The 12,626-nt window shown below is 27.1% G+C and overlaps 1 protein-coding gene across 2 annotated transcripts in view; it reads right to left on the bottom strand.

Annotated features, from left to right (window-relative positions):
- LOC132934338 (MAM and LDL-receptor class A domain-containing protein 1-like) overlaps nt 1–12,057 on the bottom strand; it is a 31,575-nt gene extending 19,518 nt beyond the window's left edge. Inside the window, exons 1-2 of one of the 2 annotated variants that reach the window (XM_061000645.1) lie at nt 11,953–12,057; nt 11,776–11,893 (exon numbers count right to left, since the gene is read on the bottom strand). The gene's annotated coding sequence lies outside the window, so the exon portion shown is untranslated. Of the gene's footprint in view, nt 1–11,775 lie in introns of both variants that reach the window. The other variant, XM_061000644.1, reaches the window with a different exon arrangement.
- Nucleotides 12,058–12,626: the final 569 nt, after the last annotated feature.

The raw sequence follows: 12,626 nt of genomic DNA on the forward strand, positions 1-12,626 counted from the left end.
AAGTTTAATTTTATTGCACGTACTATAATGCTTTGTACACTTTTTTAATTTAATAAAACCTAGAAGTGCAGTCCTTGAAAATACAATTAAATGAGAATATATTTTTTTGCATTTTAATTTTACTTGTATTAATTGTATACCTAACTGTATAAGTAGGTGGTATAGGCGCGTTTGATAACTATTATTCGTATGTGAACAATGAATATGTTTAAATAATAAAACATGGTTCACTTATTGTTGATATAGTTCAAAACTCAGTAAAAAATGTTTATGAATATTAACTCATTTTAACGATATACATTCCAAATTGTATATATTTATGATGAAAAATATGATTCATAACAAATTACAAGTTTTTATAAAAACTTTAATATTAGTTTCAGTACAAGAATTCATCTTTGCAAAAAATATTTTTTCTTTAAATCCCATAAAAACATGAAAAAGCTGGTACCTATATTATATTATTATTTTAACTCTTAAATTAACTCAAGTTTTTAAATTTGTAAATTTATTGATTATATAGGTATTATGTATTTATGTAGCTAGGTATAGGTAAATGATAATCCATAATCTTAAATATTATTAATTTATACGAAACCATTTAAATTAAAACATAATTATGATGTTCGTTTTATAATTTTTTTATTTTTTAACTTCCTCTTTTAGTCGGGTGGCACTACTGAGTGCCCTCCCCCATCTGTTATTCTAGACATGTAAATACTTTATCTAAATTACTTATTGTACCAAATTGTTGTATAGATTGTAATTATATTTTAAATAAAAACTATTAAACTTCCTCTTAAGCTCTTCTATTTCTTGTCTTATGAAATTTGATGACAAGGATCCTTCAATGTATTTAATACATAACTTATCATGTAAAATTATAATATAATATACAATTTACTACGTACCTATTTCTATTTTCTTTTCGTTTGGTCTCCCGCTTGTAAATTATTTTTCAGATATATTAAATAAACTATTATTGGTTTTTATTATTTCTATTTAATCTAGAAATATCGTTTGTATAGTATTATTAATTATTTAGTGTAAACTGTATGTATTAAGTATACTTTAATTTTAAGTATTATATTATGAGAGTTGAATTTTTTAGGTCATAGTGACATAGTCGCCCTTAATTGTTTTATAATCGACACTAATGAAGATTACCTACGATAAAACGATAAAAACTGGTTAACAACACAATTTTATAAATATCGTATGACCTACTTCCATAGCAGTATCATTAATTACGTTTTTTACTTGTCATTTTGCGATGTGCTTTATAAGAGTGATATAATCATACTAATTTCTACACATTTATCAAATATATAATACGAGGCCAAAGAATTTCATTTAACTGCAACTCTTATAAATTATAACTTATAATTATTTCTTTAATAGTATATATTGGTAAAATGGTAAAATGTTAACCTATTATAAAGTTGTCAGATACAACAATTTCATAAATTAATAACGACTATCAAAAATCATATCCACGGCTTACGGCGATATGGTGGTCATAAAGACTAGGTAATTTAAAAGTTCTATAAGTTTATTTATATCGATATATTATATAGTCAATGATTATTCAATAAAGTTATGCAACGCAATTCCATAAAATCCAAAAATGATAAATTAGGTACTAGTTTTATTATTCATTAGTAGGTATACTTAGCTGTATAAACTTGCAATGTTTTATTTGTATTTTATTTTGATAGTAAAAAATAATGTATTTAAATTTAAGTATTTGTATTAAAATAATGCCTGAAGTACATTTTAGTTGATTATATATCAAAAAAAAATAAAAATGGGGAATTCCATGTATAAGTAGATACAAATAAATAATACTAAGAGATTTTTTTGTTACGTTTTCCATATTTTAAAAATATTTTTTGTAAATATAATGTATATAGGTAGGTACAACTAAATTATCACGCATGATCTTAATTTGTTTAAATTACATTTAACTAAGTAAAACTCAACTTTTATATTTTCAATTAGTAAATCAATTTATTACACAAAAATAAAGATAATCAAGGTATACAATATATTATATTTTTTTAAGCATATATATTATTCATACTTTTCGTAATTCCAAAATTTAAATTATAATTAGCCATTAGCCATTAGGTACTATTATATAGTTATTTAGTATATAATTTCAGTACTCACCATTATAAAAAAAACAAAAATATGATAAAAGAAATAATAGGGTATGTTATGTTAAATAAAAACTATTTTTTTTATATATAATATTCGGATAATTTTATGAAAAATCATTACTTTGTTAAAAGGTTTGCCTTGACATTTTATAAATATTAACTTTGCGTGCAATGAAAATATGTAGGTATACAGACATACCATTATTTATGAATACAATTGTATATACTACATATATAACACTAGAAAATTATTATAGTATTTAAAACTATGTTCTATAAATATAATATACATACTTAGTTAATGTAAGTAATATACCATTTTTATGTTTACTAAATGAATATGAAAAAGGTTTGGTTAATTTTGATACAATATGTATACTGTATAGGTAATAGGTATATCAGATATTTAAATGATTTTAATAGTTAATACCTATATAGTATAATAGGTATATAGATAAATATTTCATTAGACTTCACTTAAATAATAAACAAAAGATATTTACAGAACGGATAATCGCATGTTCATAATATTATACTATGATAAAGTTTAGTAGGTACATAATTATTAGGACTAGAGTTTATACAAAATAGTAAAATATGCAATTAAAATATAATAAAGTAGGTATAGTAATATAGTATACACTATACATATAATTAATTAACCAATATTTTCCAAATTATCATTAAGTAATCTATAAGCGTCTTATAATTTTAGTATAAATTTCATGACTAAAAAACAGACGTCAGCAAGATTTGTCTGCGCATGTAGCCGTGCCCCAAACTTAGAATAAACGAGTTTTTTTATCAACACCCCGATGTATTTGGGACATAGCCTTATATATACATATTGACATAGGCGCAAATAGGGGAGACATTAGGGGCTAAGCCGTCCCCAAAAAATGTCCATAGCCGATAGCCCCCAAACATTTCCTACATTTTGTTTTAAGCTTATTCAATATTATCAAATAAAGGCTTAGCCCCCCCGACCCAAATCCCAAACGCTATTTGCGCCTATGTACCTATATGGACTGCGCGTCCCCCATGCCATACTATCATAGGCGTGCGCAGCCCGTTGTGGCAGAGTGAAACAAATTATTTTAGGTGTTACACTGTTATCTATTAAATTACATTCATTTACTCACCGGTCATCACCCACTGTTTAAATTTTAAGGTATAATGTATATATTTTTATTCATGAGTAGGGCTAGGATTTATATGCATTTGCATATTATTTTCCTTAAGTCCAAATTAATTGGTTGTGCTATATGTCCTCGATTAAATAGAACCATTTTTTGTTTGCATATTTTATAGATTTAAGAGAATATTGTTAATTTTGTTGATATAAGCAAATCAAAAATCAGAATGTTTATACCACTGAATAAGACAAAACAACTAAGTATAGTACAACTTGCAGGGTGGGCCACGGCCCACCTGGCCCACCCCGTGCGCACGCCTATGCCTACTATAGGTTGCCAAGTGCCATTGTTAGAAAGAGATAGTCAATTCATATTGTGTAATACAATGGGACCTGACTACCTATATGTATGCTATCATTTTCTAACAATGTTGGCCCCAGGATCCATTTCTTTATAGGTCTATGATTTGTGATGTAAATTATCGTTTACTCCAAGTCTGGGGCACACATAGATTTATATATATAACTAGTAGTTTTGTATATCTATACAGCATACATTCACAGTGGTAAGAAAATACGCGAGTTTGCTGACATGCCTGTGTATTTAGTAATGGCATACTAAATCATTTTTGTTACGTCTTATTTTTAAATAAATCAAGGTATAGACATTTTGAAATTTCAACATATAGTATCTTATCTTTTAGCAAATTGGATCAAGAAGGTACTTTAATGAGGTCATTTTTCGATTTTCTCAACAATTATTTAATGCCACGGGAAAAACCACTGACAAATTACAAAAAACCGCTAAAAATAGGGATATTAATTTCTAACGCTTTGTTTATCACCATAGAAACGAATAAAAATTATAATATAATAATATAAATTTAACTTACAGGCTATAATAAACAATACCAATTTAAAAGATCCAGACTGACAAACCGTCTCCTCTCAGAATCGCTTTTCTTATACAATGATATTATATCATTGAATTCAAGTTTAATACAATCCATTATACATTGACCCATTTGTAACCTACTGTACATCAGAGCAACATACACTTACCAGATTTTTTTTAATTAAAATTTGGAAAATAGTGCCTACAATATCTAGCCTTTTACACTACTTTCGTTTATATATACCACGAATCTAGCAATTTAGATTCTGAGCGGAGCATTGAATGTATTGATTTTACAATATTGCGTGTTTTTTTTTTGTTATTTATTTTTTTTTTGTGTTTGTTATCACCGTTTGGGGCAGTAACGCTGTTTCGATTTTCTTCAACAGTATCATGTTCCACGAGAAAGTTAATCTAGTTGGTGCATTCGGGAGGTTTCTCAATTTTCAAAAGCGGTTAATTTGTTTGATCTGTTTACTGACATTTTTTTAGTTTTTTTTCTATGAATGCCAATAAAATTGTATTTGTTTTGTAGAATAGCTTGAAAATTTAATACAAGGTTCCTAATATATTGTTACAATGATAATTGAAAAATATTAAAAATCCATAGTCTCAATTTTTTGTATAAGCATTTTAAGTTCACATCTTGACAAAATACGTAAAAATCTAGAAAATGTGCAAATAATTTTGTGTAAGATATAAAACAAGGTTTAGGTTAAGTAGGTTATTTATAACCAAAATATCTCAAAAATATAAAAACACAGTTTTTTTATAGTTATTTTATGTTTAAATTTGAACGAAATTACATAATATTAAATAATCAAAAATAACGATTTTAGTTATTTTGTTGTAATTTCATACTTAAAATTAATTCAACTTACTGGCTACTAGTTGTAAAGAACTTAATAAGTAGGGTTCAGATTTGAAGGCAAATGCCTTTCTTTTAATAATCATAATAGAAAAATAATTTTTATACAAAAATATGTTTCATTTAATTTCTAAGACGATGAATGTATTTTTTTTTGCCTTTTTTACTTATAAATTCCTTTTTGTGTTTAATTTTTAGTTGATTTAATAATTGTATACACTGCTTACATATTATCGGTACAAATAAATAAGAGCTTAATATTTATCGATATCGCTGAATACTATATCCAAGTACCAGTACTACCTATTTAAAGATTAAAATATGTTCATAATGCGTAGATTCAAGATTGTCCGTCAGTCCGCATTCGTCGACCGCAATTATTGTCGTTTAATAATTTTTAACTTCGGTGGACGTAGAAAGATCCTTTTCGATGTATAAAAATATTTTGAGCCCAAACCGTCAACGTTTTACTGAAGACAGCTTATCAAAGTACATGGTAGTGAATTTTTTTTTAATACCAACTAGGTATTATATTTAATATTGTAGTATATTTTTAATTGCTTTTTTATATAAATTAAATGCCTTTTTTTACATTTTAAATGCATTTTTTTATTGATTATGTTGCCTTCAAATCCGAACCCTATTAATAAGTAATAACAATATAAATATAATACAAATATCCATACTGACAAACCGTCTCCGCTCAGAATTGTTTTTCATATACCTACAATGATATTATATCATTGAATTCAAATTTAATACCATCCATTATACAGTGAACTACTTGTAACCTATTGTACAACAGAGCGACATCCATTTACCCGCTTATTTCGATGTTTATAGATAAAATATAATATGTAATATGCAATATGCCAATACGCATTATAGATAGATAGGTTAGCTAGGCTAACCTAGGAAAAATATGGAAATAAAAATAAAAATAGATCAGGGTTTATTCACGATTGAGCATAAAACAACATTTTACGACATGATTGAGCAAATTTTACAACGTACCAAAGGGTACAGAAATACAAAAGAAATGTTGCAATTTGTCAACATTTTGAACTACATTAAGTACACAATAAATATTAATAAAAATAATTTGTGTATTACTTGTATACCTTCCATAATAAACAAATGAAACACGTTTACATTTTATTTACACATTAATATTTGACAATATATTCACATAATACAATATGAAGGATTAGGTAAACGAAACGAACCACTCACTATATAAACCGAATTATTTTTATAATAATTCGGGAACAGTTACTTATATCTTAACAATTTTAAATATTTGTCTAGTGCCAAATGTTTAAAATGTTACGTTTATAACGGTCATTATCACGGACAAGATTAATATTTATTGCGTTATTGGGGAACTAGGTAATTTAATAATCGATAACAATATTGTCGATAAAGCTGGGTACAGCCATAGCACGTGGTTCGTTTAAACTTGGTATCATATTATAATAACTGATGTAATACTGTACCTAATGTAAATATTTAATACATGAAAATAATAATTTAAACAATTTTGGTTTGAATGTAGTCTCTAACTTCGCATAAAGTATTCTATGCTCAATCGTGTTATACTGAGATCAGATGTAAGTATATTCATTATCATAGGATGCAGTTCGTAGACATTAATAACAAAGTTTGTGAAAGGACGCAGCGAAAAAAAACATATTAAAGTATATAAATACTAGCCTTAATAATATGTTGGTAATAATAATGACTTTTAATTTCATAGAACATTGAAAAAATAGTATAAGTACGTACTATTCGCAGTAATCACTTGACTTAAAAATTCACAAAGTACCATATTTTTGATGATGGGAACATTAATTTTCTACATTATTATCTAGTTATAGAATGTTAGATAATATGAAATATATAAAATATTTGTAAATTGGTCAGAAGAAATCGTTTATAATTAATTTCAAGGGACCAGGAAAAATAGTCATAACAAAAGAAATTTAAAAAAAAAACAGTTATTACGCAACAGCTAGTATACCTGTGTTCTGTATACCTATATTTATATATTTTTATAGGCACATTATATTATTATGATAAATCACAAAATGTGAATACTAGTTATGACAGTTATGTATACTATTAGAAATAAAGTGCATTTTATTATATATCATTATTATTTATTAAATATTAAAAAGCTTTCTGTTAATTTTTTTTTAACAGTGTTGTATTTGTTCACTTTTTCTTTTAAATAATTTGTTTTAGATAGTCTGTTATATTAAGACATATAATATTTTAATTGATATTTAATATAATAATTGTTAAATATTTTGCTTTATTTTGATATGAATTGTTCTTGTCATACACGGCATGCATATACCATCGATAATATTATTATGGTCCGTATATTATTGCGTGGTCATTATTATAGATAAACAATTTCTCTAATTCACCAAAAATAAACGTCATTACATAAGAACGTAACACCATAACAACCGATCAAATTTAGCAAATAAACATGGGAGTTTTGCCGGAACCTTTAATTTTAGATATTAAACCCGGCATGTCATTACAATCATTGAGTATAATAATATAATATACCTACCTAATAATATAATACTGTACAAAACATTATACTCAATGCTACAAATTACAGTTGCAGCTGTCAATGGGAGTCTTTTAAACGGCTTCTCCGCTTCTACCGTATACTAACTATATATACCTACTAAAAGTTGTTCTTATTGACTTAATAGTATAAAATCAAAATTCAAAATATATTTAATTTTATAAATCCTTTTGAAATTCAATTAATAAAACATTCTTATATAATCTTATTAAATGAGGTGCGATTCCGGCCTTACAATAACAAATATAGTAGGTAAATAGGTACATAATTCCACTATAAATTCTAAATAGTCCGTGTAAAGAAAATATTGCTTTATATTAGGTTAATGATGTATAGCTATATTGTTATGTACTTATGTACCACTGATATATTTTAAAAATTTTTAATTCAACATTTAAAATCCAAAAAAATAGTTTAACTGTAAAACATATAGATATATTATATAATATGACTAGTGTCTACCTACCATCGTAGTTTTTAAAAACCTAGGTATTTAAAATCGTATAATGAATGCTAAATATATAAAGCATAAAACTAGTTCATTAAAAGGCCATTGAACTTCAAAATATTAAGTTCCACATCAATGATTTTTTTTATACATTTCACCTACTCTGTTCAATACTTGTATAATATAGACGTGTTTTAACACATGCATCACTTCCCTCAAATAATTATTCTGATTAATATCACGGCATAATAACAGTTAAAAACAGTATAACATAATATGAGAATACAGTTTTAGTTTGTTTTTAAGTTTAAATTAAGTAAAACTAATTAAGTACTTAATTTTAATTAAATATACTAGATATATACTATATATTCTAATTCTATGCGTATAAAGTATATTTATGTAACATCTAACGACAGTTCCCAATAATTTAGTTACCTGTCTATATTAACAAGAACATAGAAAACAAAAAGGCTGCAATTTGAGGCTGTATCATCTTGTTTAAATCAACACAGTATAGAAACAAAATTGAATTATTGAGTAGGTATATTTTTATCTCGTATAAATGTATACTTAATACAGATGAATAGATCAATGTTACATACTACAGTATAGTAATGACGGAAATATCAAATATTTGAGCTCAAAGTTTTTAATAATTTTAAATAGATAGGTATCTAACGGCCAACATCGAATTTAATTGACAGATTATTATATATACTAAATTACTTTTGGCCTTTAAATTTTGAGTGTTGATAGAAAAAGTGTATGTAGGTATAGATAATAAAATAGGGCGATCTTCTATATTTTTTCAAACCGTTTTAAAGTATGACCAAAAATTTTTTATAATTTAAAATTGAATTAAGAAACATAATTTAAAATTATTAAAATTATAAGCAAAACTAAAATATTTTTATTATTATACTTTACTAGGTATAATTTATATTATAAAAGAAAGGGTAAGTCAGTTACCTATGTCCTATACTATTTATTTTGTACTACCTATCTACCTATTGGCTATTGCCGAAAATGTTTACACTTGTTTCCTACCTTTAATCTACAGAGAACAGTAATAACAGTAATAGTGCATGCAGTGGCGTGATGAACGACGTTTACCTGATGCAATTGCTTAGTCCTAGAAATTTTTCAGAGGGGTGGGTACCCCTTGGCTCAGGTAAAGATAATAAAGAATAGATTAAGAACAACCATCAGCCAAAACAGAATCACTAATGTTTTTATCTTGCGAAAAAGATATAACTAATTTAGAAGAAGCATTAGATAGAATGGGACATTTTCTCAACTGCTAGAAAGAGCTCTTTTATTTAAATAAATAAATACATTTATATTTATGTGATGGTATTGTAAATAAAAAATTATATTACTATATACCTATATTATTTTTTATGTATTTAATTTTAATTATAAATAATGCATTATAAAATCTATTTTCTAATAATACACTTACTTATAAGCAAAGCTTATGTTAACTACATAAAAGACTGCTTCAAAAGTAATCAGAGTTAATTGATATTTTTAATTATACTTTAATTATTACTATCTTATGTATAATTAATTATTATAGTATTATTTATAATAAATTATTGATAACTTCCTATAACAAAAATTCAAAATTAGCATATAGAAAATTATATATAGTTTGAGGGGGGGGGTGGTAGTGGGTGAGTCAATATATAAATAATTTGCTTAGGGTTTGAAAGATGTTCGCCACGCTACTGAGTACATGTCAAACGGTTGTTTAACTCGTTCGTTCTCGCTCCACTCAAAATCAGATGTACCTATATGTAATAGAATACCTACCATAATAATTTAGTAGAATTATATAATAATACATATCTATTATATTATGACGTGAATTGTCAAACAATAAAAACTAGGTACCTACTTATAACTATTACCCAACTATACATACTCTTAGTATTTATCATAGCTCATCAGAATAACAATTATATTGATTAAACTGTACAATGTAAAATGTATTACAGCATTGATACTTGATAGGCATCTGAATTGATTAAATAATTATTATAATTTATTATGGCATTGAATATTCAAATGTATTCGTGTATTATAGCCTATTGGCAATAGTTGTTACTTAGTCTATCACAAATTCCATTATTGTAATTAGGTAGTAATTCTTTAATACCTACTTCACAAGGTGGTTTTTTAGAACATATTATTAAACAAACACTTATATAATAATATATGAAATACCATATTATAATATAATATTATTGTGCCATATAAATTTGGTTAGGCCACCAAACATTTTTAGCTCTTTACTGCAAAATGACGAATATATTATAATAATAGACTACGGCTATAAGAAAAAGCTAAAAAATATATTATGATTGAAAAAAAATTAATGAATAATGTACGAAAATCTGAACACTAGGCTGAAAATGTGTAATGTATACATTATAATATTATAATCTATAGTAGGTACATAATATAGTATTCAGTGGCGTCATTTGGGGGAGTGGCAGGGTGGTTACTTGCCGCCCTTGTAATCATCGAGCCGCTGTAGGGCCGGGTATGAGCTAGTTTTGGGCCTTAATATAGTAGCTAGTAGGTAATATACTTAAGTATCTCTCTACATATGTATTAATTATTTAGTCATTTTTATCTCTCAAAAAAATAGGTTATTTATGCCTATTGTCTATGATAGTAACCTATGATACAAACTATAGCAAGTATAAAATTATGGAAGAAGGCTATTTGTATTGAGATAAAAAGACAATTGTATTGTAAATTGTAATGTAATGTAATTGTTAGCGAGTGGTTTTTTTCAGTTTTATTATGATCCGGTCAAAAATTTTGCCCCTCCCCAATTTCAAAAACAGATATGACGCCACTGATCGTATCATGAACGAATTGTGACAAATCAATGCATTTACTTAAGATGTCTAAAAACGATATGTTCAACATGAAACAATAGTACCTATAGTAACAAAATGTATAACTGCATAAGTAATAAGTACGTAGTATAGTAACCTATACTTAATAATTAGTATATTCGATTATAAATTAGTAAATTAATAATGTATAATATTAATATTTATCTGTATTAACTAATATTTATGAATGTCAATTGAATATGTTATTATTATTATTACTGTGTTAAAACTTAAAACTGGTAAAATGTGCAAGTAAAAAATCGAAACCACTAGCAAAATGACTAGTATAAATATAAACTTAAAGTGTATTTAACCTATAAATATATCGTGTTTATTTTATACTTTATACCTGCAATTATTGCGTGACCAGTGAATTACACCATTATACTGTAGTTATAATGATGAAATTCAACTCGATCGCACGATGTATCGTGGCTGCTATAAGGCATTAGAAAGAGTGCCTTATTTTTACAAATTTAAAGCGACATAATAACAATTTAATTGTACGAAGTATACATACTTTCATATAGCTAGGGTGTTCCGATTTATGTATAATCAATGTACAAAGGTTATACAAACTATTTGTGACAATATTGTATAAGTAGGTACATAAAAAACATAATTTCCAAAAAAATAACCATATATTTATTTAGCGTCTTATTTTTATTGAACGTCCGCGGCTTAAGTAAAACTCCATTCCGATTTACTAATAATTATAATTCATAATTGATATGCATATAATATTACCTGATTAAGATTTGAGATACTTATACTTCGTCTCCGCGGGCAGACGAGTGGCGTAGTCTTCGCGGTTTTTGGTAGGAAAAGCCAAGACTTAGTGGTAAAAGGCCACCCCGCGATGTATCTATAATAAATGACACCCGAAGATTATTGTTTTCAAATGAAGACGAAAGGCGGAATTACCGAGTACAAAATAATATAAAACGTATAGACGGCGACTGCGGCAGACTAAAATAATATCATATACTAGACCGCCGGCGTTCTGCAATGGACTCAACTGCACGCGCGCGACGACGGCGTTATTCACGCCGGACACCCACCTCGTATACCACCCACCCACCTAAATATTATTATATTAAATCGTTGTCGTGTTAGTGTATTAGCAGTAGTGGTACTAGTGGTAATGGTATTAGTGGTAGTGGTATAAGTAGTGATAGGCGTATACACGGTAACATACTTGCCGGGTCAGTGTTTGTTGACCTTGCTGTTACTATGGCGATGGCGCTTCCGCGCAAATCGCAGGGTTCGGTTCAACGAACCTCCGCCTCGGCAGCGGCGTGTAGGTACGAGTCACCTGTACAGCAATCGAGGGAACTGCAAGTACGGCGGAGGTTTATAATATATATTTACGTATATTTATACATAATATATTATTTATAACTGTTTGTACACACGTGCAGCGAGCGCGTTTGTTTGTGTGCACCTCATAATATGAGCTGCGCAAAATATATTATATGATAGGTATGTGTTACAGGCACCTGGCACATAATATATGGCCATCATTATATGGATATATATAATAAACGATGCTATAGTTTTAATAAACGATGAATGAAAAACCTTTTTTCGGCCCATAC

The sequence above is a fragment of the Metopolophium dirhodum genome, chromosome 1 (genome assembly GCF_019925205.1).
Source record: "Metopolophium dirhodum isolate CAU chromosome 1, ASM1992520v1, whole genome shotgun sequence".
Taxonomy (NCBI): Eukaryota; Metazoa; Arthropoda; class Insecta; order Hemiptera; family Aphididae; genus Metopolophium; species Metopolophium dirhodum.